The 25238-nt window shown below is 47.5% G+C and overlaps 1 protein-coding gene across 5 annotated transcripts in view; it reads left to right on the top strand.

Moving 5' to 3' along the window:
* LOC121584326 (sodium-dependent phosphate transporter 2-like) overlaps positions 1–25238 on the top strand; it is a 150675-nt gene that overhangs the window by 77892 nt on the left and 47545 nt on the right. Inside the window, exon 1 of one of the 5 annotated variants that reach the window (XM_045225600.1) lies at positions 9724–9940. The exons of the other annotated variants lie outside the window; for them this stretch is intronic. The gene's annotated coding sequence lies outside the window, so the exon portion shown is untranslated. Of the gene's footprint in view, positions 1–9723; positions 9941–25238 lie in introns of those variants that run through there. 5 annotated transcript variants of the gene reach the window in all.

The following is a 25238-nucleotide window of genomic DNA, read 5'->3' as shown; positions in this document are numbered from 1 at the left end:
TGGTGCGCAGGGCTTCAGAATCAAGTGCACCTACCATCAACAGGGCTTCTGAATCAAGTGCACCTACCGCCAACAGGGCTTCTGAATCAAGTGCACCTACCATCAACAGGGCTTCTGAATCAAGTGCACCTACCATCAACAGGGCTTCTGAATCAAGTGCACCTACCATCAACAGGGCTTCTGAATCAAGTGCACCTACCGCCAACAGGGCTTCTGAATCAAGTGCACCTACCGCCAACAGGGTTTCTGAATCAAGTGCACCTACCATCAACAGGGCTTCTGAATCAAGTGCACCTACCATCAATAGGGCTTCTGAATCAAGTGCACCTACCATCAACAGGGCTTCTGAATCAAGTGCACCTACCATCAACAGGGCTTCTGAATCAAGTGCACCTACCGCCAACAGGGCTTCTGGCCAACAGGGCTTCTGGCATCACTCTAACAGCCGGTCCTAGATCAGCCCAGAGTGAACAGACAGACGGCAGTACTCTGCCTAGATCAGCTTGGAGAGAGATCCCTGTTTGTCTCGTTTTGGTGTGAGAGCTGGTGTCTGCCTGCCTGAGGAGAGGAAACGCGGAGAGGAGGAGACGGGGAGGAGACGAGGAGAGGAGACGAGGAGAGGAGACAAGCAGCATAAAGACTTACTGCTCCTCTTTGAAAGGAGTGATTGTGAGGGAGAAGGGGCAGAGGGGGGAGAGGGTGAAAAGCAGCAGGGAAACAAGCTGCTTTTCTCCCCCTCTCTCCCCCTCTCTCCCTCTCTCTCCCTCTCTCTCCCTGCACCTCAAGTGTGTGACATTCGGTATTCCTCTCTGATGTTGATTCTCTCCCTCATTCTGTCAGCGAGCTGCGAGTGTGTTCTATTTTCTATTCTAAACAGAGCAGATGTCTGTGATTTCAGAAGAGCTTCTGCTGTATGACTGCAAGTCTCTGTGTTAGTCAGGGCCAGTCTCTCTGTGTTAGTTAGGGTTAGTCTCTGTGTTAGTCAGGGCTAGTCTCTCTGTGTTAGTCAGGACTAGTCTCTGTGTTAGTCAGGGCTAGTCTCTGTGTTAGTCAGGGCCAGTCTCTCTGTGTTAGTCAGGGCTAGTCTCTGTGTTAGTCAGGGCCAGTCTCTCTGTGTTAGTCAGGGCCAGTCTCTCTGTGTTAGTCAGGGCTAGTCTCTGTGTTAGTCAGGGCTAGTCTCTGTGTTAGTCAGGGCCAGTCTCTCTGTGTTAGTCAGGGCCAGTCTCTCTGTGTTAGTTAGGGCTAGTCTCTGTGTTAGTTAGGGCTAGTCTCTGTGTTAGTTAGGGCTAATCTCTCTGTGTTAGTCAGGGCCAGTCTCTGTGTTAGTCAGGGCTAGTCTCTCTGTGTTAGTCAGGGCTAGTCTCTGTGTTAGTCAGGGCCAGTCTCTCTGTGTTAGTCAGGGCCAGTCTCTCTGTGTTAGTCAGGGCCAGTCTCTGTGTTAGTCAGGGCCAGTCTCTCTGTGTTAGTCAGGGCCAGTCTCTCTGTGTTAGTCAGGGCCAGTCTCTGTGTTAGTCAGGGCCAGTCTCTCTGTGTTAGTCAGGGCCAGTCTCTCTGTGTTAGTCAGGGCCAGTCTCTGTGTTAGTCAGGGCCAGTCTCTGTGTTAGTCAGGGCTAGTCTCTGTGTTAGTCAGGGCCAGTCTCTCTGTGTTAGTCAGGGCCAGTCTCTCTGTGTTAGTCAGGGCCAGTCTCTGTGTTAGTCAGGGCCAGTCTCTCTGTGTTAGTCAGGGCTAGTCTCTGTGTTAGTTAGGGCTAGTCTCTGTGTTAGTCAGGGCTAGTCTCTGTGTTAGTTAGGGCTAGTCTCTGTGTTAGTTAGGGCCAGTCTCTCTGTGTTAGTCAGGGCCAGTCTCTGTGTTAGTCAGGGCCAGTCTCTCTGTGTTAGTCAGGGCCAGTCTCTGTGTTAGTCAGGGCCAGTCTCTCTGTGTTAGTCAGGGCCAGTCTCTCTGTGTTAGTCAGGGCCAGTCTCTGTGTTAGTCAGGGCCAGTCTCTGTGTTAGTCAGGGCCAGTCTCTCTGTGTTAGTCAGGGCTAGTCTCTGTGTTAGTTAGGGCTAGTCTCTGTGTTAGTCAGGGCTAGTCTCTGTGTTAGTCAGGGCAAGTCTCTGTGTTAGTTAGGGCCAGTCTCTGTGTTAGTCAGGGCTAGTCTCTCTGTGTTAGTCAGGGCCAGTCTCTGTGTTAGTCAGGGCCAGTCTCTGTGTTAGTCAGGGCCAGTCTCTGTGTTAGTCAGGGCTAGTCTCTGTGTTAGTCAGGGCTAGTCTCTCTGTGTTAGTCAGGGCCAGTCTCTCTGTGTTAGTCAGGGCTAGTCTCTGTGTTAGTCAGGGCCAGTCTCTGTGTTAGTTAGGGGCTAGTCTCTGTGTTAGTCAGGGCCAGTCTCTCTGTGTTAGTCAGGGCCAGTCTCTCTGTGTTAGTCAGGGCCAGTCTCTGTGTTAGTCAGGGCTAGTCTCTGTGTTAGTCAGGGCCAGTCTCTCTGTGTTAGTTAGGGCTAGTCTCTGTGTTAGTTAGGGCTAGTCTCTGTGTTAGTTAGGGCTAATCTCTCTGTGTTAGTCAGGGCCAGTCTCTGTGTTAGTCAAGGCCAGTCTCTCTGTGTTAGTCAGGGCCAGTCTCTCTGTGTTAGTCAGGGCTAGTCTCTGTGTTAGTCAGGGCCAGTCTCTCTGTGTTAGTTAGGGCTAGTCTCTGTGTTAGTTAGGGCTAGTCTCTGTGTTAGTTAGGGCTAGTCTCTGTGTTAGTTAGGGCTAATCTCTCTGTGTTAGTCAGGGCCAGTCTCTCTGTGTTAGTCAGGGCCAGTCTCTGTGTTAGTCAGGGCCAGTCTCTCTGTGTTAGTCAGGGCCAGTCTCTCTGTGTTAGTCAGGGCCAGTCTCTCTGTGTTAGTTAGGGCTAGTCTCTCTGTGTTAGTTAGGGCTAGTCTCTCTGTGTTAGTCAGGGCTAGTCTCTGTGTTAGTCAGGGCCAGTCTCTCTGTGTTAGTTAGGGCTAGTCTCTGTGTTAGTTAGGGCTAGTCTCTGTGTTAGTTAGGGCTAGTCTCTGTGTTAGTTAGGGCCAGTCTCTGTGTTAGTCAGGGCCAGTCTCTCTGTGTTAGTCAGGGCTAGTCTCTGTGTTAGTTAGGGCTAGTCTCTGTGTTAGTCAGGGCTAGTCTCTGTGTTAGTCAGGGCTAGTCTCTGTGTTAGTCAGGGCTAGTCTCTGTGTTAGTCAGGGCTAGTCTCTCTGTGTTAGTCAGGGCTAGTCTCTGTGTTAGTTAGGGCTAGTCTCTGTGTTAGTCAGGGCTAGTCTCTGTGTTAGTCAGGGCTAGTCTCTGTGTTAGTCAGGGCTAGTCTCTGTGTTAGTCAGGGCCAGTCTCTCTGTGTTAGTCAGGGCCAGTCTCTCTGTGTTAGTCAGGGCCAGTCTCTCTGTGTTAGTCAGGGCTAGTCTCTGTGTTAGTCAGGGCCAGTCTCTGTGTTAGTCAGGGCCAGTCTCTCTGTGTTAGTCAGGGCTAGTCTCTGTGTTAGTTAGGGCTAGTCTCTGTGTTAGTCAGGGCTAGTCTCTGTGTTAGTCAGGGCAAGTCTCTGTGTTAGTTAGGGCCAGTCTCTGTGTTAGTCAGGGCTAGTCTCTCTGTGTTAGTCAGGGCCAGTCTCTGTGTTAGTCAGGGCCAGTCTCTGTGTTAGTCAGGGCCAGTCTCTGTGTTAGTCAGGGCTAGTCTCTGTGTTAGTCAGGGCTAGTCTCTCTGTGTTAGTCAGGGCCAGTCTCTCTGTGTTAGTCAGGGCTAGTCTCTGTGTTAGTCAGGGCCAGTCTCTGTGTTAGTTAGGGCTAGTCTCTGTGTTAGTCAGGGCCAGTCTCTCTGTGTTAGTCAGGGCCAGTCTCTCTGTGTTAGTCAGGGCCAGTCTCTGTGTTAGTCAGGGCTAGTCTCTGTGTTAGTCAGGGCCAGTCTCTCTGTGTTAGTTAGGGCTAGTCTCTGTGTTAGTTAGGGCTAGTCTCTGTGTTAGTTAGGGCTAATCTCTCTGTGTTAGTCAGGGCCAGTCTCTGTGTTAGTCAAGGCCAGTCTCTCTGTGTTAGTCAGGGCCAGTCTCTCTGTGTTAGTCAGGGCTAGTCTCTGTGTTAGTCAGGGCCAGTCTCTCTGTGTTAGTTAGGGCTAGTCTCTGTGTTAGTTAGGGCTAGTCTCTGTGTTAGTTAGGGCTAGTCTCTGTGTTAGTTAGGGCTAATCTCTCTGTGTTAGTCAGGGCCAGTCTCTCTGTGTTAGTCAGGGCCAGTCTCTCTGTGTTAGTCAGGGCCAGTCTCTCTGTGTTAGTCAGGGCCAGTCTCTCTGTGTTAGTCAGGGCCAGTCTCTCTGTGTTAGTTAGGGCTAGTCTCTCTGTGTTAGTTAGGGCTAGTCTCTCTGTGTTAGTCAGGGCTAGTCTCTGTGTTAGTCAGGGCCAGTCTCTCTGTGTTAGTTAGGGCTAGTCTCTGTGTTAGTTAGGGCTAGTCTCTGTGTTAGTTAGGGCTAGTCTCTGTGTTAGTTAGGGCCAGTCTCTGTGTTAGTCAGGGCCAGTCTCTCTGTGTTAGTCAGGGCTAGTCTCTGTGTTAGTTAGGGCTAGTCTCTGTGTTAGTCAGGGCTAGTCTCTGTGTTAGTCAGGGCTAGTCTCTGTGTTAGTCAGGGCTAGTCTCTGTGTTAGTCAGGGCTAGTCTCTGTGTTAGTCAGGGCTAGTCTCTGTGTTAGTTAGGGCTAGTCTCTGTGTTAGTCAGGGCTAGTCTCTGTGTTAGTCAGGGCTAGTCTCTGTGTTAGTCAGGGCTAGTCTCTGTGTTAGTCAGGGCCAGTCTCTCTGTGTTAGTCAGGGCCAGTCTCTCTGTGTTAGTCAGGGCCAGTCTCTGTGTTAGTCAGGGCTAGTCTCTGTGTTAGTTAGGGCCAGTCTCTGTGTTAGTCAGGGCCAGTCTCTCTGTGTTAGTCAGGGCTAGTCTCTGTGTTAGTTAGGGCTAGTCTCTGTGTTAGTTAGGGCTAGTCTCTGTGTTAGTCAGGGCTAGTCTCTGTGTTAGTCAGGGCTAGTCTCTGTGTTAGTCAGGGCTAGTCTCTCTGTGTTAGTCAGGGCTAGTCTCTGTGTTAGTTAGGGCTAGTCTCTGTGTTAGTCAGGGCTAGTCTCTGTGTTAGTCAGGGCTAGTCTCTGTGTTAGTCAGGGCTAGTCTCTGTGTTAGTCAGGGCCAGTCTCTCTGTGTTAGTCAGGGCTAGTCTCTGTGTTAGTCAGGGCCAGTCTCTCTGTGTTAGTCAGGGCCAGTCTCTCTGTGTTAGTCAGGGCCAGTCTCTGTGTTAGTCAGGGCCAGTCTCTGTGTTAGTCAGGGCTAGTCTCTGTGTTAGTCAGGGCTAGTCTCTGTGTTAGTCAGGGCCAGTCTCTCTGTGTTAGTCAGGGCTAGTCTCTGTGTTAGTTAGGGCTAGTCTCTGTGTTAGTTAGGGCTAGTCTCTGTGTTAGTCAGTGCTAGTCTCTGTGTTAGTCAGGGCTAGTCTCTGTGTTAGTCAGGGCCAGTCTCTGTGTTAGTCAGGGCTAGTCTCTGTGTTAGTCAGGGCCAGTCTCTCTGTGTTAGTCAGGGCCAGTCTCTCTGTGTTAGTTAGGGCTAGTCTCTGTGTTAGTTAGGGCTAGTCTCTGTGTTAGTCAGGGCTAGTCTCTGTGTTAGTTAGGGCTAGTCTCTGTGTTAGTTAGGGCCAGTCTCTGTGTTAGTCAGGGCCAGTCTCTCTGTGTTAGTTAGGGCTAGTCTCTGTGTTAGTCAGGGCTGGGAACAGCCAGGGGCCTTACGAGATGATATCACTGTACTTAGCCTCTGATACGAATATATATTGCGGTTCTCACTATTTTATATGTATTGAGATTCGATATTGCAATTTTATTATGCTCACTATACAGTCAGGTCCATAATTATTGGCACCCTTAATAAAGATGAGAAAAAAATACTATAATAAATACAAATAATGAGATATATTGTTAAAATGTTTTTGAAAATGTATATTGTTTTACACTAATGCAATTGCTTTGTTTAACAAGTAATAAAACAAATCTTAAAGATGGGGGTCAAAATTATTGGCACCCCTGTTTCAATACACCAGCACCCTCCCCTGTTTCAATACTCCAGCTCCTCCCCTATTTCAATACACCACAACACTTCCACCGCTCTCCAGTCAGCACACCAGTTGTTGTTGATGAAGAGGCAAACCCTTCCCCTCTCAATTTCCCTGACTCCTGTCCTGTCTGCACGGTGAATGGAGAATCCGTCGAGTTGGATAGCCATGGGGGGTATCTTGTCCGAGAGCCATGTTTCAGAAAAGCAGAGAATATTGTAGTTTTCAGAGTCCCTTTGGTAGCAAATCTGCGATCGGTGGTCATCTCATCTTATTATCAAGTGACCAGAATGGAGGGAAGAGGTGGCTGGCAATCTTCCCTCTAAACTGCGTGCGTGCAGAAATATCGGCCCACAGAGAGAACGAGATTGAACTTCACTCAAAAACTTCACTCAACTTTCTAGACCAACCGGTCGATCGTGATCTCCAAGGCATTCCTAGTCGATTGCCAAGCATTTCTGTAAAAAACCCAACGATAAAGCCTTGTTTCTATTTTATTTAATTTTTTCGTCTTGTGTTGTTGGCGGTAGGTGCACCTGATTCAGCTGCCCTCCGGGTAGGCAAACTGTTGACATTTTGAACCATTGCATGTGTCTGAAGATGCAAATTAAGTGCGCTATAGGTCTACAGCTGGCCAACTGGATGGCTCAGATGACCGTGTCTGCAGTAACGTAGCAGGCGTAAAAAGAAAGCTACAGAAAAGTTGATACTGTGAGATTTCAAAACGTTTAAAACCATGACTAGAGAGAGACTGTCAACGAATACAGGAAAGAGCTGCTGTTTTTTATGACTGAGTTCATGTTTAAGTTCTTACTCGGCACTTGTAACACTTTTTTATAAGCCATAAAATGTGCGTTCCTCCTATTTCCACTCAGCGCTACAACAAAGCACTGCAGCAGTAATGAATGAGTAGGAAAGTGGATCTATAGGCTTGTGTTGTTGTTATTATTAGCAGCTTGGGTCTTTTTTTATATAGAGGAAAATATTTCACTTTCTCTGTTTATAGAAGTAACAACATGAATTTGTGCATGAGGCAGAAATCATGCGGTGGAACTCGAGTTTCGCCAGCTGGAAGACGGTGTCCCTTTCTGGTCAGTGTCAGCGGAGGAAAGGGAGAGAGGAGGGATGAGAGGCGGACCATCAGTCTGCTGCTCTCTCCCTCCGCTGAGACTGACCATCAGATACAGGCACCACCAGCCCAGTAAAATAAAAATAAAAAGCTATTTATTTAAATGTCTGCTCACTCGGCTGTACTTCACAAGTAATACAACAACGGATCTATTACTGGTGTGATCATATAGTGTACCTCAAATGGCCCGAACAATTCAAGCAAAGCCAATACGAGGTGATGCTGTATTGGGCCTATAGCTTACTACACAAACCTCATTGCTACAGAACTGTTTTTAATTGGGTAACGTTGCATAGGCTTATGTTTTTTAAGTCATGTTATTAAAAAAAAAAGTCTGAGTGGTAGATCTCGGATTGCATTTTGACTCAAAGTGATCTTGACAATGTTTCCCTTTTACTGTGGCAATTGTGATCTGATCAACGCAATATTAACCACTTTCAATGCAACATACCGATACAAAACAAACTATGCAAGAGATTTTGTTATGGGCAGAATGCATCAGAGTAGGATTCTATTGCGTTGACACGCACTACTCAGCCCTACTCGACACAGACCGGTGTGGCATAACCAATCAGAGCTGCAGTAGGCCTATATGCATTTTATACAGTATTTTTTTGCTCCTCTTTATCAAGGGTGCCAATAGTTATGGACTGACTGCAGAGAGACGAGAGGGTATGAGAATAAGAGTTTTGATCAGTCCTGGAAATAAAAGTGCTGAAAACATGTTGGCTCATTATTTAAAAAGATGGAGAACAAGCTATAGGATGGAAATTACCAGAGTTTTTGGAGAAGGTTATCATGACTGTCCTGGGAGGATCCAAATGGGCAGATCAGGTTTGCAGGGAGAGCTTACTCCAGACCCCCTCCGACCCGCAGAGGGAGGGGGAGGAGGGAACTGTTGGGTTTTGACACCTCACTTTGCACACTAAGTAGCCACACCCCGAGTGAGGTCAGAGAGCGTGTCAGCCTGACGGAACAGACCCTTTCGACCAGAGTGCATAAAGGCTTGGTAGAGAAATTAACCTTTAGACCAGAAAGACGAGAAGCAGCCACTACACGTTAAAAATGTCGAGCTGCAGCTCACGTTCAAAGAGGTTCAAACCCTGAATCTCAACACGAGGTAGAGAGAACTCCCCTCCCGGACAATCACTGGTACGGCTGATTAGCTGTCCTTAGTACCGTATCTAGAAAAGTGAATTTAAGTGGGACCATTCTACTACTCTTTTCAAACCATCCTATTACGCTACTCACGTCACCCCACTGGGGACCATCGACACGGTTGGCTAGCCTATCTTCAAAGACGCAACTTAAAGAGCGACAGGAAGAAAAATCTGTTCAGGACTACATGACAAAGATTGGAGACCGGACAACTAAGAAGAAGGACATTGTGACCCCTTGTGGACAATCAGAGCCTTACAAGCATGGCGCAGAAATGCCCGACCAACCCCTGCCCAAGAAGGCCTGGTTCCGACCAGAGCGATACACGAAGAACCAAGACATTCACACGTAAATACATTCATGATTTCTTACTCCAAACGGGCGGCAGTTGGTGTGCAAAGGATATGGTTACTGTGAGAGTAGTTTCTAAATGTACCAAAGTATTATGTCCCTCTCTGCCCCCCCTTCCTGTCCATCTCTTTTGTAACAAGCCGTCATATTGTGTCAGTCCTCTAGGGACCCGTTTCCATCGTATTAAGTTTCTTGTCAATAACCTATACCGTGTGTTTATCCTGTGTTTATTATTTAGTTAGCTAGTAAATAAATAATTGAACCAATTTGTGTAGTACTGAATCATAAGTAAGGCTGGGTTTTTTGCAGATGCTAGGAGTTTACGACGTTCCCGAATGATGATATGATAAGAGGTTATAATTAATAAGTTGACTGTTTATCGATGTGATGGGTATAGACCTTCTAGAGTTTAATTCGGGAGATGGTAACTCTTTAAACAACCGCTCTCGTGGTGCCCCAAAGTTAATTGTTACACGATCGGGTAACAATTAAACATAGTTAGTTAATTAGAGATAACAGTCCTCAGATTAATGTCACATCACGACAAGGTACAGCCAACTAGCGCTAGAAAACACTACCCCCCCCCCCATCACTAGTTACAATGCGGTAGTGACAGAGGGAGTTAGAGGAGGGGAGGGAGGGAGGGAGGGAGGGTGGGAGGGGGCTCAGAATGCCCTTGGTCTGACTGCATGGCTGTTCCTGGCTGCTAGACCTCTTCCTCCCTCCCTCCCCGTCCCCTTTCTTCCTCCCACTCCATTGGCTGCCTCCGTCTTGTGCGATTGGCCATTCTGTGGCGCTCTCCCTCCTAGCTGGTTTCTGATTGGCCTGCTGGTACTGTGATGCAGCTGCGGATGCCTTCCTTTTAAGAGGCAGTCTAGACTGATGCGCTGTGGCTGGCCGCGCTGCTCTCTCTCTCTCTCTCTCTCTCTCTTCTCTCTCTCTCTGCTCTCTCTCTCTCTCTCTCTCTCTCTGCTCTCCTCTCTCTCTCTCTCTGCTCTCCTCTCTCTCTCTCTCTGCTCTTCTCTCTTCTCTCTGCTCTCCTCTCTCTCTCTGCTCTCCTCTCTCTCTCTCTGCTCTCCTCCTCTCTCCCTCGCTGGCAACGCAACACGGACACAACCTGCTGATTCTTCTGCCACTGAACCTCTCTCCTATCTGTCGCTCGCTCTGTGACTGTCTGTGTTCCCTCCATTCAGTAGCCCTCTCTGGGATCATTCTCTCCTCCGTTCCATCTCTTTCTGATGTGAGGAGACTGCATGCTGAAGGTGAGTTGACTGCAGAGTGAGACCAGCTCTTTCTTTCTCTGATACCTCTTTCTCTCTCTCCTGTATCCTTCTGTCTCTTTTTAGTCATTCAGAGGATTCTATTGTAAGTAATCTGTACTGAAGCAGATTACGTGTGTGTGTGTTTGCGCAGGTGTGACGCCGGTTCGTGGAGCATCGATGATTATTTACCTTGTGAGTCATCATCATCAGCTGAGTGTGTGTGTGTGTGTGCTAGGGGTCCCCGTGGTAACAAGTGTGTATCCTGCTTTGTCAGGGTCTCTCTCTCTCTCGTGTGTTATGGTCAGGGTCGGTCTCTCTCTCTCTCTGTCTCTCTCTGTCTCTCTCTCTCTCTCTCTCTCTCTCTCTCTCTCTCTCTCTCTCTCTCTCTCTCTGTCTCTGTCTCTGTCTCTGTCTCTGTCTCTGTCTCTGTCTCTGTCTCTGTCTCTCTCTCTCTCTCTCTGTCTCTCTCTCTCTCTCTGTCTCGTCTCTGTCTCTGTCTCTGTCTCTGTCTCTGTCTCTGTCTCTGTCTCTGTCTCTGTCTCTGTCTCTGTCTCGTCTCTGTCTCTGTCTCTGTCTCTGTCGTCTCTGTCTCGTCTCTGTCTCTCTCTCTCTCTCTCTCTGTCTCTCTCTCTGTCTCTCTCTCTCTCTCTCTCTCTCTCTCTCTCTCTCTCTCTCTCTCTGTCTCTGCTCTCTCTGCTCTCTCTGTCTCTGTCTCTGTCTCTGTCTCTGTCTCTGTCTCTCTCTCTCTGTCTCTCTCTCTCTCTCTCTCTCTCTCTCTCTCTCTCTCTCTCTGTCTCTCTCTGTCTCTCTCTGTCTCTGTCTCTCTCTCTGTCTCTCTGTCTCTCTCTCTCTCTCTCTCGTGTGTTATGGTCAGGGCCTCTCTGTGCTATATCGATAGCGGCTGTCAGTACTGAATTACTCATCACTGGCACTGCTTGCTGACAGGGTAGCATTGTGTTGTGGGAAGCTGCTGCAGAGCGATTGGACCCTGGGAGATTAATGAGTTATACACTAGGCACCGCAAACAATTAAATTAGAAATGGAAGCGCTCAATAAATTAATAGCCAGCCATCTTTAATTTGGCCGCGGTAAATCCAACATCCTGGTTTGTTGTGAAAGGTAAATCCAACATCCTGGTTACCGTATTATTGGAGATAGTAGCTGCTATAGCTGGTGGGCTGTCATGTCTGTGGCTGTAGTCTGTGGCTGTGGCTGTAGTCAGTGGCTGTAGTCAGTGGCTGTAGTTTGTGTCAGTGGCTGTAGTCAGTGGCTGTGGCTGTAGTTTGTGTCAGTGGCTGTAGTTTGTGTCAGTGGCTGTAGTCTGTGGCTGTGGCTGTAGTTTGTGTCAGTGGCTGTGGCTGTAGTTTGTGTCAGTGGCAGTGTCTGTTGTCTGTGGCTGTAGTCAGTGGCTGGGGCTGTAGTCAGTGGCTGTAGTTTGTGTCAGTGGCTGTGTCTGTTGTCTGTGGCTGTAGTCAGTGGCTGGGGCTGTAGTTTGTGTCAGTGGCTGTGTCTGTAGTCAGTGGCTGTGTCTGTAGTCAGTGGCTGTGTCTGTCTGTGTCTGTTGTCTGTGGCTGTAGTCAGTGGCAGTGGCTGTAGTTTGTGTCAGTGGCTGTAGTCAGTGGCTGTAGTTTGTGTCAGTGGCTGTAGTCAGTGGCTGGGGCTGTAGTCAGTGGCTGTAGTCAGTGGCTGTAGTTTGTGTCAGTGGCTGTGTCTGTTGTCTGTGGCTGTAGTCAGTGGCTGGGGCTGTAGTCAGTGGCTGTAGTTTGTGTCAGTGGCTGTGTCTGTTGTCTGTGGCTGTAGTCAGTGGCTGGGGCTGTAGTTTGTGTCAGTGGCTGTGTCTGTAGTCAGTGGCTGTGTCTGTTGTCTGTGGCTGTAGTCAGTGGCAGTGGCTGTAGTTTGTGTCAGTGGCTGTAGTCAGTGGCTGTAGTTTGTCAGTGGCTGTAGTCAGTGGCTGGGGCTGTAGTCAGTGGCTGTAGTCAGTGGCTGTAGTTTGTGTCAGTGGCTGTGTCTGTTGTATGTGGCTGTGTCTGTTGTCTGTGGCTGTAGTCAGTGGCTGGGGCTGTAGTTTGTGTCAGTGGCTGTGTCTGTAGTCAGTGGCTGTGTCTGTCTGTGGCTGTAGTCAGTGGCTGTGTCTGTTGTCTGTGGCTGTAGTCAGTGGCTGTAGTTTGTGTCAGTGGCTGTAGTCAGTGGCTGTAGTTTGTGTCAGTGGCTGTAGTCAGTGGCTGGGGCTGTAGTCAGTGGCTGTAGTTTGTGTCAGTGGCTGTGTCTGTTGTCTGTGGCTGTAGTCAGTGGCTGGGGCTGTAGTCAGTGGCTGTAGTTTGTGTCAGTGGCTGTGTCTGTTGTCTGTGGCTGTAGTCAGTGGCTGGGGCTGTAGTTTGTGTCAGTGGCTGTGTCTGTAGTCAGTGGCTGTGTCTGTTGTCTGTGGCTGTAGTCAGTGGCAGTGGCTGTAGTTTGTGTCAGTGGCTGTAGTTTGTCAGTGGCTGTAGTCAGTGGCTGGGGCTGTAGTCAGTGGCTGTAGTTTGTGTCAGTGGCTGTGTCTGTTGTATGTGGCTGGGGCTGTAGTCAGTGGCTGTAGTTTGTGTCAGTGGCTGTGTCTGTTGTCTGTGGCTGTAGTCAGTGGCTGGGGCTGTAGTCAGTGGCTGTAGTTTGTGTCTGGTTGTGGCTGTGTCAGTGGTTGTGGCTATAGTCAGCGGCTGTGCCAGTAGTCAGTGGCTGTAGTCAGTGGCTGTAGAAGAAGGGGAACAGTATCTTCAAAGACATGATGAGGGGGAAGAGTGGGATAATCTAATGATCAATCAATCAATCAATACCCTAGTTATACAGTGGGGAAAAAAGTATTTAGTCAGCCACCAATTGTGCAAGTTCTCCCACTTAAAAAGATGAGAGGCCGGTACACGTCAACTATGACAGACAAATTGAGAAAAGAAATTCCAGAAAATCACATTGTAGGATTTTTTATGAATTTATTTGCAAATTATATGGTGGAAAATAAGTATTTGGTCACCTACAAACAAGCAAGATTTCTGGCTCTCACAGACCTGTAACTTCTTCTTTAAGAGGCTCCTCTGTCCTCCACTCGTTACCTGTATTAATGGCACCTGTTTGAACTTATCAATATAAAAGACACCTGTCCACAACCTCAAACAGTCACACTCCAAACTCCACTATGGCCAAGACCAAAGAGCTGTCAAAGGACACCAGAAACAAAATTGTAGACCTGCACCAGGCTGGGAAGACTGAATCTGCAATAGGTAAGCAGCTTGGTTTGAAGAAATCAACTGTGGAGCAATTATTAGGAAATGGAAGACATACAAGACCACTGATAATCTCCCTCGATCTGGGGCTCCACGCAAGATCTCACCCCGTGGGGTCAAAATGATCACAAGAACGGTGAGCAAAAATCCCAGAACCACACGGGGGGGCCTAGTGAATGACATGCAGAGAGCTGGGACCAAAGTAACAAAGCCTACCATCAGTAACACACTATGCCGCCAGGGACTCAAATCCTGCAGTGCCAGATGTGTCCCCCTGCTTAAGCCAGTACATGTCCAGGCCCGTCTGAAGTTTGCTAGAGTGCATTTGGATGATCCAGAAGAGGATTGGGAGAATGTCATATGGTCAGATGAAACCAAAATATAACTTTTTGGTAAAAACTCAACTCGTCGTGTTTGGAGGACAAAGAATGCTGAGTTGCATCCAAAGAACACCATACCTACTGTGAAGCATGGGGGTGGAAACATCATGCTTTGGGGCTGTTTTTCTGCAAAGGGACCAGGACGACTGATCCGTGTAAAGGAAATAATGAATGGGGCCATGTATCGTGAGATTTTGAGTGAAAACCTCCTTCCATCAGCAAGGGCATTGAAGATGAAACGTGGCTGGGTCTTTCAGCATGACAATGATCCCAAACACACCGCCCGGGCAACGAAGGAGTGGCTTCGTAAGAAGCATTTCAAGGTCCTGGAGTGGCCTAGCCAGTCTCCAGATCTCAACCCCATAGAAAATCTTTGGAGGAAGTTGAAAGTCCGTGTTGCCCAGCGACAGCCCCAAAACATCACTGCTCTAGAGGAGATATGCATGGAGGAATGGGCCAAAATACCAGCAACAGTGTGTGAAAACCTTGTGAAGACATACAGAAAACATTTGACCTGTGTCATTGCCAACAAAAGGTATATAACAAAGTATTGAGAAACTTTAGTTATTGACCAAATACTTATTTTCCACCATAATTTGCAAATAAATTCATTAAAAATCCTACAATGTGATTTTCTGGAGAAATTTTTTTCTCATTTTGTCTGTCATAGTTGACGTGTACCTATGATGAAAATTACAGGCCTCTCATCTTTTTAAGTGGGAGAACTTGCACAATTGGTGGCTGACTAAATACTTTTTTTCCCCACTGTAAGGGAGAGTGGTTGTAGGCTAGATTTCCATCTGGACAAATGGCCAACAAGCATTAAGTTTGATGTCATTGATGATGACGGTCCGTGGCCTACTTTCATTCAGACGACACTGTCTTAATCATGGGGTGTAGACTGTTCATTCAGACGACACTGTCTAGATAGAACTGCCAAAGGGGGCAGAGTTGCAATCTACTGTAGAGATAGCCTGCAGAGCTCTATCATACTATCCAGGTCTGTGCCCAAACAGTTTGAACTTCTACTTCTAAAAATCCACCTTTCCAGAAATAAGTCTCTCACTGTTGCCGCATGCTACAGACCCCCCTCAGCCCCCAGCTGTGCCCTGGACACCATATGTGAATTGCTTGCCCCCCATCTATCCTCAGAGTTCGTACTGCTTGGTGAACTAAACTGGGATATGCTTAACACCCCGGCTGTCCTACAATCTAAACTAGATGCCCTCAATCTCACACAAATTATCAAGGAACCTACCAGGTACAACCCTAAATCCCCCTCATCACTGTCAAATTGACCTGGCCCAGGTATCCTGGATGGATATTGACCTCATTCCATCAGTAGAGGATGCCTGGATGTTCTTCAAAAGTGCTTTCCTCTACATATTAAATAAGCATGCCCCATTCAAAAAATTCAGAACTAAGAACAGATATAGCCCCTGGTTCACCCCAGACTTGACTGCCCTTGACCAGCACAAAAACATCCTGTGGCGTACTGCATTAGCATTGAACAGCCCCCACGATATGCAACTTTTCAGTGAAGTCAGGAACCAATATACACAATCAGTTAGGAAAGCAAAGGCTAGCTTTTTCAAACAGAAATGTGCATCCTGTAGCACTAACTCCAAAAAGTTTTGGGACACTGTAAAGTCCATTGAGAATAAGAGCACCTCCTCCCAGCTACCCACTGCACTGAGGCTAGGAAACACTATCACCACCGATAAATCTACGATAATTGAGAATTTCTATAAGAATTTTGCTACGGCTGGCCATGCTTTCCACCTGGCTACCCCTACCCCGGCCACCAACTCTGCACCCTCCGCTGCAACTTGCCCATGCCCCCCGCTTCTCCTTCACCCAAATTCAGATAGCTGATGTCCTGAAAGAGCTGCTAAATCTGGACCCCTACAAATCAGCTGGGCTAGACAATCTGGACCCTTTCTTTCTAAAATTAGCCGCCGAAATTGTCGCAACCCCTATTACTAGCCTGTTCAACCTCTCTTTCGTATCGTCTGAGATCCCCAGAGATTGGAAAGCTGCCGCGGTCATCCCCCTCTTCAAAGGGGGTGACACTAGATCCAAACTGTTACAGACCTATATCCATCCTGCCCTGCCTTTCGAAAGTATTTGAAAGCCTAGTTAACAAACAGATCACCGACCATTTCTAATTCCACCGTACCTTCTCCGCTATGCAATCTAGTTTCCGAGCTGGTCATGGGTGCACCTCAGCCACGCTCAAGGTCCTAAACGATATAATAACCGCGATCGATAATAGACAGTACTGTGCAGCCGTCTTCATCGACCTGGCCAAGGCTTTTGACTCTGTCAACCACCGCATTCTTATTGGCAGACTAAATAGCCTTGGTTTCTCAAATGACTGCCTCGCCTGGTTCACCAACTACTTCTCAGATAGAGTTCAGTGTGTCAAATCGGAGGGTCTGTTGTCTGGACCTCTGGCAGTCTCTATGGGGGTGCCACAGGGTTCAATTCTCGGACCGACTCTATTCTCTGTGTATATCAATGATGTCGCTCTTGCTGCTGGTGACTCTCAGATCCACCTCTACGCAGACGACACCATTTTGTATACATCTGGCCCTTCATTGGACACTGTGTTAACAAACCTCCAAATGAGCTTCAACGCCATACAACACTCCTTCCGTAGCCTCCAACTGCTCTTAAACACTAGTAAAACTAAATGCATGCTCTTCAATCGAACACTGCTGGCACCCGCCCACCCGACTACATTTTAACATTTTAGTCATTTAGCAGACGCTCTTATCCAGAGCGACTTACAGTGAGTGCATACATTTTTTTTTCTTCTGAATCACTACTCTCGGCGGGTCTCACTTAGAATATGTGGACAACTACAAATACCTAGGTGTCTGGTTAGACCGTAAACTCTCCTTCCAGACTCACATTAAGCATCTCCAATCCAAAGTTAAATCTAGAATCGGCTTCCTATTTCGCAACCATGCCTCCTTCACTCATGCTGCCAAACATGCCCTCGTAAAACTGACTATCCTACCGATCCTTGACTTCGGCGATGTCATTTACAAAATAGCCTCCAACACTCTACTCAGCAAATTGGATGTAGTCTATCACAGTGCCATATGTTTTTTCACCAAAGCCCCATATACTACCCACCACTGTGACCTGTACGCTCTCGTTGGCTGGCCTTCACTACATATTCGTCGCCAAACCCACTGGTCCAGGTCATCTATAAATCACTTCTAGGCAAATCCCCGCCTTATCTTAGATCATTGGTCACCATAGCAACACCCACCCGTAGTATGCGTTCCAGCAGGTATATCTCACTGGTCATCCCCAAAGCCAACACCTCCTTTGGCCGCCATTCCTTCCAGTTCTCTGCTGCAAATGACTGGAACGAACTGCAAAAATCTCTGAAGCTGGAGACTCTTATCTCCCTCACTAACTTTAAGCATCAGTTGTCAGAGCACCTTACCGATCACTGCACCTGTACACAGCCCATCTGAAATTAGCCCACCCAACTACCTCATCCCCATATTGTTATTTATTTTGCTCATTTGCACCCCAGTATCTCTATTTGCACATCATCTTCTGCACATCTATCATTCCAGTGTTAATACTAAATTGTAATTATTTTGCACTATGGCCTATTTATTGCCTTACCTCCATAACTTACTACATTCGCACACACTGTATGTATATTTTCTGTTGTATTTTTTGACTTTATGTTTTGTTTACCCCATATGTAACTCTGTGTTGTTGTTTTTATCGCACTGCTTTGCTTTATCTTGGCCAGGTCGCAGTTGTAAATGAGAACTTGTTCTCAACTGGCTTACCTGGTTAAATAAAGGTTAAATAAAACTTTTTTTTTTATCATGGGGTGCAGGCTGTTCATTCAGACTACACTGTCTTAATCATGGGGTGCAGGCTGTTCATTCAGACTACACTGCCTTAATCATGGGGTGCAGGCTGTTCATTCAGACTACACTGCCTTAATCATGGGGTGCAGGCTGTTCATTCAGACTACACTGCCTTAATCATGGGGTGCAGGCTGTTCATTCAGACTACACTGCCTTAATCATGGGGTGCAGGCTGTTCATTCAGACCCTCACTGTCTTGTTGCTAGATCACGGAGTGCAGACTGTTCTCATCCAAATCACGTCACTTTTTATGTAACCATTTTTTAATGAAGTAATTTTTCATTGAACACTACAGTAACATGAAAAGAAATGGCCATGGCCTGAACCATTTAAATGTCTCTTTTCAATGTTCCTACTAGTTTACTAGTGAAAAGAAAAACATTTATGGTTTACACAAAGGTTACATTACATGAAAAATGAATGAAAGAAAATGTCTGCCTTTGGAATGTGTCTGCCAACAAGTCTATTGAATGTCTTGGTCTAAGAATTAAGTCTATTGAATGAGTTGTTACATGGAATCTGAAGCACATGACTAATAAAGTTTGATTTGAGCAGACGCAAACACATCAAAGAAGAGTTTGTGACGATGTCATAAAAATAACAGCTAGAAATGAAGGTAGCAAGTTGCTAGACTTTTATAATAATAATATAATATGCCTTTTTTATCCAAAGCGACTTACAGTCATGTGTGCATACATTTTTTTTGTGTATGGGTGGTCCCGGGGATCGAACCCACTACCTTGGCGTTACAAGCGCCGTGCTCTACCAGCTGAGCTACAGAGGATCATGTGTTTTGACAGTAAAGGACATTTTGTAAGGAACTTAACATTTTAGGATTAGATTACGGTTGGCTTTGTTTATTATTATTATTTATTTTTTGCAGGAACATTTTGATACATTTTCCATCCCCAGATATTAGATACACTGCTAGAACTTTTTTCTTGAATCATAAAATACTGTTGTGTTGAAAAGGTATCTAAAGGGCTTTTTATAGCCCCAGGGAAAATACTGTTGTGTGTTGAAAAGGTATCTAAAAGGCTTTTTTAATAATAGCCCCAGTGAAAATACTGTTGGGTGTAGAAAATTCCAGCGTGTCCAATTATTTTCTAAATCAATTCTGAGTGCTGGTATTTCTTTAAGCTGGCTAAAGCTGCAATGTGCTTTTACAGAAGTGTGTGAGGGGGGGAAGTACCCTCGGTTGTTTGGTGTCATGACTGAGTGTTTGAATGTGAGCTTGTATGTAAGGGATGAGTGGGTAAAGGTATGCGATTTAGTGTATGTGAATTGTGTTTTCTTAAGAACCATGTGAGTAGACGGGAATGTTCCAGAATGGTTCGAATGGAACGTTCCAGAATGGTGAGCAGATACAGTAGGAGAGTTCTGTGAATGTTCCAGAATGGTTCAAATGGAACGTTCCAGAATGGTGAGCAGATACAGTAGGAGAGTTCTGTGAAGGTTCTAGAATGGTTCTGGTGTCTGTCTTCTGCAGCTGTCTCGTTCACTGTTTCCCCGTTTTAGAAACTCGCAGGCCTGACAATTCCCCGTGAGACGCGCGGCGTGCACACACACACACACACACACACACACACACACACACACACACACACACACACACACACACACACACACACACACACACACAATCTGATTCTGTGCCACAGTTGAACCAACTTCTGCACGAAAAATGCTAATATCGGTCTCATGACTTGAATGGGATTTGTGCCAAAAATGCTAAAACGTTAGCATGTGGAAACAGTGCCAGGGAAACTAAACCAAAGCATGGATTGCTGTCATACCTTGTCCATAGACTGCTTACAGCGGGGGGGCAAAGTACGGCCCGACGGGCACGTCAATCCGGCCCGCGAGACATTTTTTTAATGTATTAAATATGATTTTATTTTAGTTATGATTTTTGGCCTTAAATTACTAATTCCGTGATATACAAACAACCTCCAATGGATGGCGCTGTAGCCTGGCAGCATGCTCTGTATTTGGGCCTACAGTCAGATTCAGAATGCGCTCAGTCATCATAGCCACCTCATCGCTTGACGACTTTTGACGTGAAAAATGAGTGCTGCGAAAATGAGAAAAGTGGACTCTGAATGTCGTGTGTTTTTAAAGAAGAATGGACAGCAAAATAATTTTTTACTAATATATGCCAAGAAAGTGTTGCCGTTTTTAAGGAACAAAATCTCAATCGTCATATTTCAAGCAATCATGCTAACTACGCTAGCAGTCTGTCCTCTCAGGAAAAGTTAAGGAAGGCCTCAAAACTTGCCACAAACTTAAAAGCCCAGCAAAATACGTTTACTAAACGGTGCTCTACTCAAGACTCCGTAACTAAGGGCTACGTAGTGGCACATACAATGGCAAAGCATAGCAAGCCTTTTTGCTGAAGGGGAGTTTGTGAAAGAGTGTATGGTGGAGACCGCTGGTATACTTTGTCCTGAGAGTAAAAAGCCAATTCGAGAAAATGAGCTTATCACGCAGAACCATCACCAGGCGCGTAGAAGTGATCGGTGGTCCTCTGTAGCTATAATAATAATAATAATAAGCCATTTAGCAGACGCTTTTATCCAAAGCGACTTACAGTCATGCGTGCATAAATTTTTTTGTAGCTCAATTGGTAGAGCACGGCGCTTGTAACGCCAGGGTAGTGGGTTCGATCCCCGGGACCACCCCATACGTAAAAATGTATGCACACATGACTGTAAGTCGCTTTGGATAAAAGCGTCTGCTAAATGGCATTATTTTATTGTATTATTTATAGGTGAGGATCTAATCTCAGAGTTGAAGAAAAAAAAGCAGATGGTTTCCGTCTTTTTTCTATAGCACTGGATGAGAGTACTGACATCAGAGACACCGCTCAACTTTACATTTTTTTGTCAGAGGAATAAATGAGAGCTTTGAAATAACAGAGGAACTTCTAGCGATGGAATCAATGATGGGAACAACCAGGGGCTCTGACTTATATGACAGGGTGTCTGCCTGCTTGGAGAAAAATTAATCTACCGTGGAGCAAACTGACAAACGTCACAACGGATGCATCACCAGATCTAACTGGTAAAAACATTGGCCTACTAAAAAGATTACAAGACAAAGTAAAAGAAGAAAGCCTTAACTCGGAGGAATTGATATTTCTTCACTGTATTATTCATCAGGAAGCCCTGTGTCAAAGTGTGTTAAAGCTGGAAAATGTTGTCAAAGTGGTTGTAAAACTTGTCAACTTTATACGGGCATAGGGGCTTAACCATCGTCAGTTCATTCAGCTGCTCAATGACACAGAGGCAGAGCACCAGGACTTGTTGTACCATTCAAATGTGCACTGGCTAAACCTGGGAAAAGTATTTTGCCGTGTGTGGGAACTGAGAGGGGAGATCGGTATGTTCCTTGATACGGTTGGTAAAGCTGACGACTTCTCCGAGTTGAAAGACACAGACTGGCCGGGCGACTTTGCTTTCGGTGTGGACATATTGGTGCATCTGAACGGTCTAAATGTGAAACTGCAGGGAAATTGTGTTTTTGTGGATGAACTGTATTCCAACGTGAAAGCATTCAAGTCCAAACTTATGTTGTTCTCCAGACAAATGAGCAGCCGGTCTCTCGCTCATTTTCCGACACTGGCCGCACTGTCCGCCCACATCGCAGAGCCGCACTGAGACACACAGTAGCACTTTGATCGACCTGCATGCTGAGTTTTCCCGCCGCTTCTCAGACTTCACCAAGAGTGAGACTGAGCTGTAGCTTGTATCACGCCCCCTGTCTTTAGACAGGGAGAAAGAACCACCAGACACACAATTGGAGCTCATCGACATCCAATGTGACAGTGCTTTGAAGGAGAAGTACAAAACAGCAACAGTAGACCAGTTATATGGCTCACTGAATGAAACAAAGTTTCCAAACATTCAAAAGCACGCCCAAAGTTTTATTCGGGTCCACATATGTGTGTGAAAAAAAAAAAAAGTTCTCAGTCATGAATTACAACAAATCCCGTCACAGGTCAAATTTAACAAAAGAGCTATTCTGAGAATCTCTACATCAAAGATGACACCAGACTTTGATGCCCTTGCCAAGAGAGGTGACCAGGCCCATTGTTCACATTTAAGACTCGAATAACCGTGACTGGGGAAGGCAAGGATTATGCTTTTTCATGGTGATGGTTATGCAGTGAGAATTATCTAGCAATGCACTTGGATACAGGGTAATAACTAGTCAGTCAGATTTGGGCTGAGGTGATTGGATAACTGTAAATACGGCTCACAATGGAGATGAGAATTGATCCTTAATATGCTTTCAAAAACAGACCGTTCCAAATTGAAACGGATGCTCTCACCGTATGTTTCACTCAAGTGTTTAGAATCATTTTTTTTTTTACACATCTGCTGTTACATTTTGCATGTCTCCAGTCACATAATATATATCTAATTTTAAAGTTAGCATATTGTGACTGTAAGTTTGATTTGTACTTTACAAGGGTAGAGATGCAGGATCTGTGTGTGTGTGTGTGTGTTTGACTGTGTCTGTGATGTTATAAACTATATATCAATTTTGTGAAAGATGTGTTCACAAAAAACAAGGGTAGAATTGTTCTGCAAACACATGTACACCTACACTACACTAGTAGTTACGTGTGAAAATGAATAAAGGCTTCACATGTTTTGTCACGCTTATAGTATGAGGCCCTTCACTTGGTTTCAAAAACTCAATGCGGCCCTTGAGCCAAAAGGTTTGCCCACCCCTGGCCTACAGGGTAAGGAAAACAATGTGTAACTTGTGTAAACTATCCCTTTAACAACGTGATCAAAACTTTTGTTGCTCCTTGCTGAAACAAGCAAGGTGTAGCAAACAAGTATTTGGTTGCTTAGGCCAGGACTCCCCATCTGGTTGCCTAGGCCAGGACTCCCCATCTGGTTGCCTAGGCCAGGACTCCCCATCTGGTTGCCTAGGCCAGGACTCCCCATCTGGTTGCCTAGGCCAGGACTCCCCATCTGGTTGCCTAGGCCAGGACTCCCCATCTGGTTGCCTAGGCCAGGACTCCCCATCTGGTTGCCTAGGCCAGGACTCCCCATCTGGTTGCCTAGGCTAGGACTCCCCATCTGGTTGCCTAGGCCAGGACTCCCCATCTGGTTGCCTAGGCCAGGACTCCCCATCTGGTTGCCTAGGCCAGGACTCCCCATCTGGCGGCCCCCGCTGGTGTTTTTATTTGCCCCCATCCCCCCCCACAATCTGTGTTAGTCTATTTCACATATCGATGGCTACACTTCCTGATTTTACTACCTGCTTTACTCCTATGGCCGCCATGCCATCCATTAAGCCATCATTGACTTTAATTGGGACGCCCGTTCTATTCATTCAATAAAAAATAAAAAAATGTTTTACCCCTTTTTTCTCCCCAATTTCATGATATCCAATCGGTAGTTAGTCTTGTCCCATCGCTGCAACGCCCTTACGGACTCGGGAGAGGCGAAGGTCGAGAGACATGCGTCCTCCAAAACGCGACCTTGCCAAGCCGCACTGCTTCTTGACACACTGCCACACTTAACCCGGAAGCCAGCTGCACCAATGTGTCGGAGGAAACACCGTCCAGCTGGCGACAGAAGTCAGCTTGCAGGCGCTCGGCCTGCCACAAGTAGTCGCTAGAACGCGATGGGACAAGGAAATCCCGGCCGGCCATACCCTCCCCTAACACGGATGACGCTGGGCCAATTGTGCGCCGCCTCATGGGTCTCCCGGTCACAGCCTGGGATCGAACCCGGGTCTGTAGTGACGCCTCAATGCAGTGCCTTAGACCTCAGCGCCACTCGGGAGGCCATTCATTCTATTTCTATGGCAGCACATGCAGAAGAGAAAATGTATTTTTTTTCTATTCTAACGGTTATGACGGTGAACCGCGGCCATTTGGCTGGTCAATAAGTCATCTAAAATTCCATGACCGTCACATCCCTCTGGGTCTATGGGTCCTCTGGGTCTATGGGTCCTCTGGGTCTATGGGTCCTCTGGGTCTCTGGGTCTATGGGTCCTCTGGGTCTATGGGTCCTCTGGGTCTATAGATCCCTCTGGGTCTATGGGTCCTCTGGGTCTATGGGTCCTCTGGGTCTATGGGTCCTCTGGGTCTATGGGTCCTCTGGGTCCTCTGGGTCTATGGGTCCTCTGGGTCTATGGGTCCTCTGGGTCTATGGGTCCTCTGGGTCTATGGGTCCTCTGGGTCTATAGATCCCTCTGGGTCTATGGGTCCTCTGGGTCCTCTGGGTCCTCTGGGTCTATGGGTCCTCTGGGTCTATGGGTCCTCTGGGTCCTCTGGGTCTATGGGTCCTCTGGGTCTATGGGTCCTCTGGGTCTATGGGTCCTCTGGGTCTATGGGTCTATGGGTCCTCTGGGTCTATGGGTCCTCTGGGTCTATGGGTCCTCTGGGTCTATGGGTCCTCTGGGTCTATGGGTCCTCTGGGTCTATAGATCCCTCTGGGTCTATGGGTCCTCTGGGTCCTCTGGGTCTATGGGTCCTCTGGGTCTATGGGTCCTCTGGGTCTATAGATCCCTCTGGGTCTATGGGTCCTCTGGGTCTATGGGTCCTCTGGGTCTCTGGGTCTATGGGTGCTCTGGGTCCTCTTGGTCTATGGGTCCTCTGGGTCTATGGGTCCTCTGGGTCTATGGGTCCTCTGGGTCTATGGGTCCTCTGGGTCTATGGGTCCTCTGGGTCCTATGGGTCCTCTGGGTCTATGGGTCCTATGGGTCCTCTGGGTCTATGGGTCCTCTGGGTCTATGGGTCCTCTGGGTCTATTGATCCCTCTGGGTCTATGGGTCCTCTGGGTCTATGGGTCCTCTGGGTCTATGGGTCCTCTGGGTCTATGGGTCTATGGGTCCTCTGGGTCTATGGGTCCTCTGGGTCTATGGGTCTATGGGTCCCTCTGGGTCTATGGGTCCCTCTGGGTCTATGGGTCCCTCTGGGTCTATGGGTCCTATGGGTCCTCTGGGTCTCTGGGTCCTCTGGGTCTATGGGTCCTCTGGGTCCTCTGGGTCTATGGGTCCTCTGGGTCTATGGGTCCTCTGGGTCTATGGGTCCTCTGGGTCCTATGGGTCCTATGGGTCCTCTGGGTCTATGGGTCCTATGGGTCCTCTGGGTCTATGGGTCCTCTGGGTCTATGGGTCCTCTGGGTCTATTGATCCCTCTGGGTCTATGGGTCTATGGGTCCTCTGGGTCTATGGGTCTATGGGTCCCTCTGGGTCTATGGGTCCCTCTGGGTCTATGGGTCCCTCTGGGTCTATGGGTCCTCTGGGTCTATGGGTCCTCTGGGTCTATGGGTCCTCTGGGTCTATGGGTCCTCTGGGTCTATAGATCCCTCTGGGTCTATGGGTCATCTGGGTCTATGGGTCCTATGGGTCCTCTGGGTCTATGGGTCCTCTGGGTCTATGGGTCTATGGGTCCCTCTGGGTCTATGGGTCCTCTGGGTCTATGGGTCCTCTGGGTCTATGGGTCTATGGGTCTATGGGTCCTCTGGGTCTATGGGTCCCTCTGGGTCTATGGGTCCCTCTGGGTCTATGGGTCCTCTGGGTCCTCTGGGTCTATGGGTCCCTCTGGGTCTCTGGGTCCTCTGGGTCTATGGGTCCTCTGGGTCTATGGGTCCTCTGGGTCTATAGATCCCTCTGGGTCTATGGGTCCTCTGGGTCTATGGGTCCTCTGGGTCTATGGGTCCTCTGGGTCTATGGGTCTATGGGTCCTCTGGGTCTATGGGTCTATGGGTCCTCTGGGTCTATGGGT

The sequence above is a fragment of the Coregonus clupeaformis genome, chromosome 16 (genome assembly GCF_020615455.1).
Source record: "Coregonus clupeaformis isolate EN_2021a chromosome 16, ASM2061545v1, whole genome shotgun sequence".
Taxonomy (NCBI): domain Eukaryota; kingdom Metazoa; phylum Chordata; class Actinopteri; order Salmoniformes; family Salmonidae; genus Coregonus; species Coregonus clupeaformis.
Note: the sequence above shows the minus strand (reverse complement) of the source record. Positions and strands in the feature narration are given on the sequence as shown.